Below are 10,833 nucleotides of genomic sequence, written 5' to 3'. Positions count from 1 at the left end.
AGTGAACAAGTATATTCACGTACATAAATACGTGAATATAGCTAAATTCCTGTGCTTTCGCAACGTTCCATTGATAATGCTTGCATTAAACATGATGTACAATAATCACTCTGTGGCTTGAACAATTCATTCAATACGGTGTATATATACAGTATATATGTATGCACTAAGGATAACAAGTCGAGTTTCAACACACCTGCCCCTGTAATGTTAGTTTAGTTGTATTTGTGGTATAAATGAAATATATGTTAGTGATATGTGTATATGTATGTATGTGTATATATACATATAAATATATAGTATATATATATATATATATATATCATATATATACACATAAATATATATACACATATGTGTGAATGTGTGTTGAAATGAGTGTGTGATGTATTTTGCGTGTATAGTATGTGTATATATATATATATATATATATATATATATATATATATATATATATATATATATATGTATTATATATGTATATATATATATATATTATATATGTATATATATATATATATATATATATATATATATATATATATATATATAAATACATACGTACATGTGTGAGTGTGTAAGTGTGTTTGTGTGTGTGAAAGAATGCAGCTCGGAATACAAAACCGAGCATAACTCTAAAGTCTTCCTTCGATTAAAATACAAAAGATTAGGTTATAACTTTAGCCAAAAACTTAAAAGTAAACAAAAAAAAAAAAGAAAGAGAAAATTTTGTTCGCGTTGCGTAGTTACACAACAGCAGCAGCAAAGTTCAGCTTCACTTTTTTTTTTTTTTAAAAAGACTAGAAAATAAAATGAATATACATATATATATATATTTTTTGAACGTTCGTGTAAAAAAAAAAAAATCCCGCGTCGCGTCGAGCTCCCCTGCGGGAGCTTTCCGGCCGGAGAGGAGCGGAGAGCCTCCCCCAAAAAGGACGTGGGAACGACAACCAAGAGTCTTCCTCCAGATGATAACGTGTTTGTTTGTGCCGTAGTCCTTGGATACCGATTCAATCTAATCAGTCCCCCCAACCCACCCACATTATTCCCCACCCACCGCTTTATTCTCTCTCTCTCTCTCTCTCTCTCTCTCTCTCTCTATTCTCTTACTCTTTTCTTTTTTTGAATGATATTTCCTCTGTCTCGTCTCTGTCTCTTATTATCTCTTTACTTTGATATATGTATATATATACATATATATATGTATATATATGTATATATATGTGTATATATATACATATATGTATATACTGTATGTGTATATATACATATATGTATATATACATATGTATATAGATACATATATATATGTATATACACATATATATGTATATATACATACATACATATATATATACATATATATATAATTTATATATGTGTGTGTATGTACATAAACCCAGAACTTCCCTTTGAATAAACTAAACGTTTTAGATTAGTAAACCAAGAGTCCAAAAATCACGACATTTCATCCAACTAACCTCAATGGCCTTAGCAGTTCCAGTCTGTTTCGAAACAACAGAACTGTTTCGAACTTCTGAATCGGGATTCACAGCGACTCGCTTTCCATTTCGTAGCTGGATAAAAACAAAAACAAAAAACAAAAAACAAACTACCATTTCTGGGCTCCTTCCAGATCTACGGCGGTCACCCCCCACCCTCCCAAAACTACTTTTTTTTTTTTTTCAATCTATATATTCTCGTCTTTCTACTTTTGTATTCCGCGTTCGGATCTTTCAAGTTACTATTTTACATGTTATTTGTTTGATTCGAATCTTGTCATGGTCTCCCTGATATCGCTTTTTCCATTTTGATTCCTTTCGCTCTATTTGCACACAGAAGTAATTTGTGGGTCCTCTTCAATGGGCACCCATTAATAAACACGTCTCTAAGTACTGACTGCATACAATCAAACGTACAGACGTAATTACCCAGGTACAGACAAACACATATACACAGATTTTATATGTATGTATATATATAAATACATATATATACATATATATATACATATATATATGTATATATATAATATACATATATTACTTAATCCAACTTTTAAGTGCCTAACCCGACGAAACTAATACTTAATAAGCTACACTGAAATATCAAATATCTTGTTTTTTTCCTGCCACCGTATCATTTCCTAACTCTCGTTTAGTCTTCTTATTTGTTCTTTAAATCGAGTTCTTTCCCTTCCATTGCTTTAACACTGCAAGAAAGGAGAACAAGTTATAACCATACATATAGGAAGACTGTTCCAAATACGAAAACTTTCTAGAACTACATATCTGCAGCTTCAAATATCTCATCTCTCTCTCTCTCTCTCTCTCTCTCTCTCTCTCTGCTTGTTCTCTATACCGTTATTACCTCACCATTTTCAGTCGTTCGTTATACATATTCCATTTTTCCCTTATCATCTCATTTTTCTGTTCCCCCATCACCACATTTCTCATCGCATGTGAAAACGCATCACGCACCATCAGTTTATGTCGCACTGCAATTGATTCCTTCTGGTTCACATGACGCTAATCACAAAACCTGACGTGCAATCGTTATGAGAACAGCATCATATATCACATTAGACCCCCCTAGTGAATTAGTGGACGGAAACCTAGCTGGAGAAACGTATATATATATATATATCTATATAAAAATATAAATATATTTGAAGCTGTTTGTGTAGAGACCACAGCTGCTATGGGTTACTAATACATTGTGAAATTCAACTCTAACCTCTTTAATAATACTATATACATAGAGGGACCTTTGCTGATTTCATCTGTAAGGTATTTATTAAATCCTCCAATAAAAGAACCTCTTTATTTCCCTCAGCCTTTTGTATAATAATATTCTAATGTAAGATCATTCGAGGTTTTTTTCACATATACTTTGATGCAGCTTTGACATAGAAGCGGCCGCGGGCAGTATTAGCACACTGTTCTCACAGCTCAGTACGTGGGATGTACAGTATGTAGCTTTTCAAGAAGAGTATTTGGGGTGGAACTTTTACAAGTGCCTCAGTTTATAACAATTTTTGTCGAGCAGCTTTTACACAACTGCATTACAGAACAGTACTTAGAATGCAACTTCAACATATCAAAAGGAAAATACGTTATTTGGGATGCAGCGTTCCAGTGCCAAGATAAAGAACGCTTTTGGGGATGTAGCTTTTACAGAGTTAGTCAAGGGGTTGAAGGTTTTGGCAAAGCGAAGGTAAAGGACAATATTTATGATACAGTTGTCAAAGGAGAAATGCAGCTTTTACAAAGCCACAGTAAAGAAAAGTACCTGGAATGCAGCTTTTCGACGGCTGAAGTGAAGGACAGTGTTTGGGCTTTTACAGACACAATAAAAAAAATAAGACTTGAGATTCTCTCTTTTTTTTTTACTTGTTCTTTTAACAGCACAGTGCTTTGGGGTGTAGCTTTCACTTCAGCGTTGTAAAGAACGGTATTTGCTACACAGATTTTACAGAGCTGCATTAAAGAACAGTGTTCAGAATGCAACTTTTACCGACCCAAACAAATTAACAGTTTTTGGGATGCAACTTCAAAAAGAAAACAAAAACAGTAAAGGACAGAGTTTGAGATGCGGCATTTACAGAGCTGTAATAAAGGATAGCCTCTGAAGTGCAGCTTTTGCAGTCACAGCAAAGAACAGTGTTTTGTAGGATACAGCTTTTACAGAACCTTAGTAAAGAAAAAAAGCACCAAAGACCTAGCTTTTACAAAATCAGAGTAAAGATTTGTACCTAAACGCAGCTTTCCAAAACTGCAGCAAAGGACAGGAAAAGAGGTACAACTTTTGCTAAGATAATAATTAGAATTTGGAGTACAGTTTTTTTTTTTTTTTTTTTTTTGCAGATTGGAAACTTTCATTGGTCCAGTTGATCCTTCATAAATCTATGTAGACTTTGATCCACAGTGAGATTATAAAAAAAAAACTAAATTTTTCTTAGAAGTCTAGCTTGGTTAGATTGGGGCCCAACTCGACAATTATCTGATCAACTAATCTTAAGGGCATGAAGATTTGAGTTAATACGCTTTCCCCTATGAATAAATTCTTTGGATATGATCCTTTTTAAGACCAGCATATCTTCATGCGGATAAAAATTTACCAAGGTCTTGTCCAAAACAACAGCACAGACTTAGTGAAAAAAGACAGATGAGCTGTGACAGAAATTAAAAGTGCCTTTTAGACGCAAAAAACAGGAAGAAAAAGTTTTAAACGCACTAAATGATTTAGACACAGGTCCAATAAATAAAAAAGTGAGGTGTTGCTTACTTTCCCAAAACTCACTTCTTACTTAAGAGAGTTGTATTTATTTTACTTTATTACATTTCCAATGGTAAAATGAGTCATGCAAGAACTGAGGATTTTTTCTTTCCGTTTTACTTTCTTTGTCGATCACACTGCACTTCGATTACAAGGAAAAGATTTTAGGGAAGTATCAGCAACTTCCACCCTTAGGTTAACCCCATATTTAAATTATATATCTATCAATTTCCGAATTACTTGTGAACCTCAAGATTTCTTTTTTTTTATTTTTAAAGCTACACCGAACAGAAACTATCCTTGAAGAAGAATTGCCACACTGCTTGGAGGAAATAAAAGCAATGAAACGTAAAAGGCACCTGGATTACACTTTCTCTCTAGTTTCAATTCCCTGCAAGTTAGCACTGTTTGGTCACCCTTCAAATATTGGCTATTCAGGGAACATACGATGCAGACACTGGACTGCACTTACGTAACACACGTACATTACATGGAGGCTGTTAGTGATTAAACTTCCACTTACATTCTCCAATATATTCTCAATATATTCTCCAATAATAGCAACCAGAATTGGGGCATATAACTAACAGATAAGGGATGTTTCCAGGCCTCCCCTGAAGGACATGATCTAGAAAATACAAATAAATTAGGCATTCGATTAATCAAGATCAAACGAGCGCAACGAATTACACTTGGTTTTATACCTGGCAATCTTAATACTGGTTTTTCTACCAGGTGTCCAACCTTGACTGCTGCCTACTGCCTGCCTAAGATCACAGCAACTCGTAAAGTTTAATATCATGGCAGACTGGAATGTGTGAACGTCACCTTAATAGGCTTTCTCTGTTACGTTGCAGTTTACATTCCAATACTCTGCTGTGAACTGGGAAGTCTTTTTATACTGCATCATAAAATAACAGTTCCAGCCCTAAAATCCCTCGCTTAAAAGATATAATTAGTTCTAGCAAACTGTGAAAATATCTTCGATTTCATCGTAAGTATCTGGAATGCAAAGGAAATTCACGTCTCTCAGTACTCTGGCACTGTGGTAAATATTCGATCAAAGAAACTGATGTATAATCAGAATACGGCACCAATTATAATCGGAGTCGAATAAATAAAAAAAAATAGCAAGGGAAGGCCAATCACATAAGTAGAATAATGAGATGCATGAAGGTAACGTAAACTGAAATAAATACCTTGTGCTTATATACACGCACATACAATCACACACACATTTATATATATTATATATATCTATATATATTATATATGTATATATATATATATATATATATATATATATATATATACACACACAAGTCTGTGTATGTGAGAGAGAGAGAGAGAGAGAGAGAGAGAGAGAGAGAGAGAGAGAGAGAGAGAGAGAGAGAGAGAGAAAGGGTAGATGGTCAAGTGAACATTTTTTATTTTACCTGGAGCTATTTAGAGAAAATCCCAGGTAAAATCAATGCCATTTTTGCTATAAAATAAATATTTTCCTGGACTGCAGTTTCCCCTCTGTAACCGGCAATACTTTGGAGATAAACTCGAACAATGAAGCACATCAGTAACTCCCGAACGAATGAAATAGATCTAACAAACTCAAAAAGATTTCTCCACTAGGATGCCCGATACAAGCTGTTGATGACGCAGTGCATTCTTATTTGGCATTCACTTCTATATTTTTGGAATCTGGCACTAGAACTATCTAGATTCAGCCAGCATTGTGCTGGCACGGGCTCTTGCTCTTCAGCAGTCCGTAAAGAAGCTCTACAACACTTTGAAAGTATATATTATCTATTTCACAAATGGCTCTCTCTTCATCTACTAGTGAGACGCTGAACGTGGCAGCGACAGCTGTTTTTCCTACTTCAGATGCCAACTCACTCATAGGAAAAAGTTATTGGTGGTAAAAAATGGTCCTCCAAAAGCCTCGTTGTCCCATCGGGGGGTCAACCATTAATGGTAACCCATATTGGGGTTACTATCCCCTCGTGGGCCACCCCACCCCCCGGGTCCCAAATTAAGGTCAACAGTTGCTGGTAAGATGTGGGTTACTACCACCACTCCCACCTCCTCCACGCAACCGCCGGCTCCCCCTCCCCCCTATAAAAATGATTGATCAGTAATATCGATGCACAAGTATTATTGGTAAGACGTCATTGACTACCATCACCACTATCCCCCCCACCCACACCCCCAACCCTTTAAAACTCTGCCCTACCCCATCTAAATTTTTTTTAATTATAAAAAAATACACTTCTGTGATAAAAAAAAAAAACTGGTAAAAGCATTGCCAAGGAAAACGATCTATAGGAAATCATGCATATATTAAGTACAAACAATAAGCATTATTTGTAAAAAAAAAAAAAAAAAAAACTGTCAAAATTAATATATCAAAAGACAGACTTAGGTACGGCGTAAGTGAACATGAAAAATCTACATCGGAGTATTTTATTCTCTAAAGTATAAAACTAGACCGGAAATGAGAGACCAGACCCTGAGAATGAAATAAATGGGAAAAATAAGAAATAAAAAGGAAGAGAAGAAACCTAGGGAAACAATACCAAGAGAGGAGAGAGAGAAAAGGAATAAATAGGAAGGTAAGAATAACAAGAGAAAGAAGAAAGAGGGAAATGGCGAAATGCAAAGTAAAGAAAAAGATTTGTTACCGAAAAGGATAAATACCGACGGAAGATTAACAAATGCGTGAAAGAAAGATAAACAAAAGAGAAACGCAATCCAAATAATATCAATAATACGCTAAAAAGATAACAAAACATTAATCCCACGGAAAAAGCGTTAATGCTTGCTGGACTGGGAAACAAAATACGAAAACGAATGCCAAAATGAAAGAGAATGATTTCAGAAACGTGAAAAGAAGGAATGACGAAATGAAATACGAAAATGAATACCAAAATGAAAAAGAATGACTTTAGAAACGTGAAAAAAGGAATGCAATAGAATATAAAAGCTAAGAAAAGAAACAGGGAAGCAAGAAAGAACGTCAAAATGAAATAATGAGAGGAACTAGCCAAGGGAAAGAAGTAACAATATAAGAGTAAAAAATGGACTGGGTGACAGCAGACAGTAGGGACTCCGAAACATTCTGTTTTCCAGCCGTAATCCTTCGCCTTTTCTATATTTATAATCGACTGACCTTTTCTGTATCGCCAACAAACCTTTAACTTAATATGTGGCCCTGAGGGTAACTCTTGACTTTTCCAGCTTCTACAAACTCTCAGACAACTGTCATTAACTTATTCTTTATCATCTGTTATCCAAAAATAATCCTTCTCCTTCTCTGTATCCTCTACTACACTTCCTGTTCTCCACCAGATAGTCTCCTGCAGGATGCGTTTCTTCTGAAGGAGATCCAGAACATTACGCTTCCTGTAACCTTCTGGACCTCCTTCAGAAAGAACACGTCCTTCAGGAGACCATGCGGGTGAAGAACATCCCTGAGAGGCATTTCATGCAGATGTACTGTTCCTTTTGACGAACACCATTGTACAATATGTAAAGGCCACTGCACGCTTAAAATTGAAAGTTGAAATTACCGTAAAGGATATAAAAAAGGCTCACTATGCCAATGATGATCAAAACTGCTAATTTTTCAGTTTTACGTACAAATAAACATTGCAATTTGAATATGGAAAATCTTATCCGTCTAATTTACCATTCTTCCCAAGAACCTCAATCTGAGAAATCCCTTCCCCTATATGCCGGCCTCAAGGCCGGATAAAAGAAAGGTGGTTAATGAAACTTGCAACTTGCAACATGCCTCAGGAGTCTGGTGTGATCAGAAATGGGTCACAACACTACTCCACAGTAGACCGCAAGACAAATTCCTTCTTTTGCCACGACTTCTGGCGTTCCAGGGTCAGTCACGCGATCTTTCAGTGGAATTCCCTCCCAGAGGCCAATCGGACCTCATCGAGACTCAAGAGGAACTACCTTTGAAGTCCTAAGTGAGATTAACCCGGCGCCATCCAAGTGCCTTTAGTCTCCAGTCTTCAAAGCAGAGGGCTATTAGCTCTCGGCTGTTAATCACCGGAGGCTAACAGGTCTTTGGAAGTCTAACAGGTCTTTGGGATACCAGAGTGTACACGGGAAGATTAAAGTGGTATTCAGTAACAAATTGAACACGGGTAGATTAAAGTGACAATAAAGAAAAAAAGTGTACACACTAAAGTGATATTAAATAATAATTTGTACACGGGGAGACTAGAATGGTATTAACAATTTGTACAGGGGGAGACTAGAGTGGTATTAAGTAACAATTTGTACACGCGGAAACTAAAGTGACATTAAATAACAAAGTGTACACGGGGAGACTACAGTGATATTAAATAACAAAGTGTACACAGGGAAACTAAAGTGATATTAATAATAAAAAGTACACGGGGAACTAAAATATTTTTAATAATAACGTGTACACGAAAAGGCCAACGTGGTATTCAATAACACTGTGTTCAATGAGAAAAAAATGCATTCAACAGTGCGGTGTAAACGGGAAGGCCCACACGGTATTCAATAATATGCATTCAATAAGAACAAAATGCTTTAAATAGTGAGGTGTACACGTAACATTAGTGTGGAATTCAATGCACATGACAAACATGGCATTCACTATCAAAAACATCGTTTATATCAATGAAACATTGTACAAGGAATCGTTAACCTACGGGACATTTGACCTGTCACTGAAAATCTAGTGATGAAGAAATTAAGAATGTTATAATCTGACAAACAATATCCATCCGTCAGTTAAGTGCAAACCAGGTGCTCACATGTACATTGCAAACCAGGTACTCACATGTACATTATAAAGATTTGCTCTTCCTCAAATGGCAACCAAACTTTCAACTTTAAAAAAATAGTTACCTAACCGTTGAAGAATAATCGGCGAAATTATCTTCCAGATAATGAGGTGCAATAATCAAGTGTAATGCAAACTGTTTTAAAAAATGCATAATTATCTATGACATTTTAAGGCCTCTTGGGTAGACATGATTCCGTTAAAACGACCAGTACTTCTGGGTAATATTTTTGTTTTCTGCTTAAAAAGTATTTTGTGATTTCGTATGAACACAAAAGCAAAGATAAAATATCGCTGTTCAAGCCCACAGATCTGCATTTTCTACACTGTAAAAATACAATATCCATAACATTTGATGAATGAATGTCTAACGAATGAAACGGCGGAATCTGATCACATCAGACAGGAAAAATGACAAAAGAGTCCAGACGCCCTTTATACTTTTTATAACTCTACTTTTGGGCATCGCGTTTCACTGGCCCCCGCCCCACCCCTTAAAAAATTTAGCTAACTATAAAAATCTTCTTTTAACAAAAAAAAAAAGGGGGGGGCAGAAATCTGAATACTAACCATTACTATCTTTACACCAACAACTACAATAGATGTCGAGGTGCAAACTCTTTCTAATCAATTCCCCGAGGATTCCATTCCAGGATTTTCCAATCCTGGCTGTGATAAATCATTCGACCATTTCGCTGCCCTTTAATTAATTTTCATGGCCAGCCCCCTCTGGTAATTAGTGCTTTACATTCCTTTTCCTGGCGGGCCAATAATACTAATTTTTTTACTTTTATTTCGTTTTCATCGGAGGCACGGCGATTTTCAAGAATTCGAAACCCCTTTTCTTTTGGCTCCCGTTTCGTCTTCCGGCCCTACTCTGTTCTTCTAGACTCTTCCTTTTCTAAATTTAGTTAAGGGGTTAGCCGTCTTACTGGCCCATATTTATTTACTTTCAACAAATGGCAATGTATTTCCGGAGTAGAGTTCGCTTTCTCTTATGAGAGGCATTAGTCTTGTTAACTTATTATTGATCATATGCGGCCATTTATCTTACTCATAATAATAATAATAATAATAATAATAATAATAATAATAATAATAATAATAATAATAATAATAATAATAATAATAATAATAATGGAAAAACAAATCCACAGTCATGTAAGTTATTTTTAAATATATTTGTATATTTACATAACGGTGGATTTGCTTCTCCATTTTAAGACTCATACTACTGCGAGTATTTTTTTAATAATAATAATAATAATAATAATAATAATAATAATAATAATAATAAGAAGAAGAAGAAGAAGAAGAAGAAGAAGAAGAAGAAGAAGAAGAAGAAGAAGAAGAAGAAGAAGAATTCTCAAGGTCGTTCAATAAAAGTAATCCGTCGTGAAATTACTTCTTGAAGGCCAATAACAATTTATGATACGCGCTATTTCCTGCGGAAGGAATTACATTCTTCTATTTGATAACAAAACTAAACTTTAATAACTGTGCTTGTTTATTCACGAAAGGCTTCTGAAATATATATATATATATATATATATATATATATATATATATATATATATATATATATATATATATATATATATATATATATGAAAAAGAGATTTAGCTGTGGATTTACCTGCTGATCGGTTCCTGCCCCTTGGACGGCGTAGGGTTACCTCCTCGAGGAGTGAACCCACACCCCCCAACCCAACCGCCCCTGGTGTGGA

The sequence above is a fragment of the Macrobrachium rosenbergii genome, chromosome 49 (genome assembly GCF_040412425.1).
Source record: "Macrobrachium rosenbergii isolate ZJJX-2024 chromosome 49, ASM4041242v1, whole genome shotgun sequence".
In the NCBI taxonomy this organism is placed as follows: domain Eukaryota; kingdom Metazoa; phylum Arthropoda; class Malacostraca; order Decapoda; family Palaemonidae; genus Macrobrachium; species Macrobrachium rosenbergii.
This window is presented reverse-complemented; position numbering follows the sequence as displayed.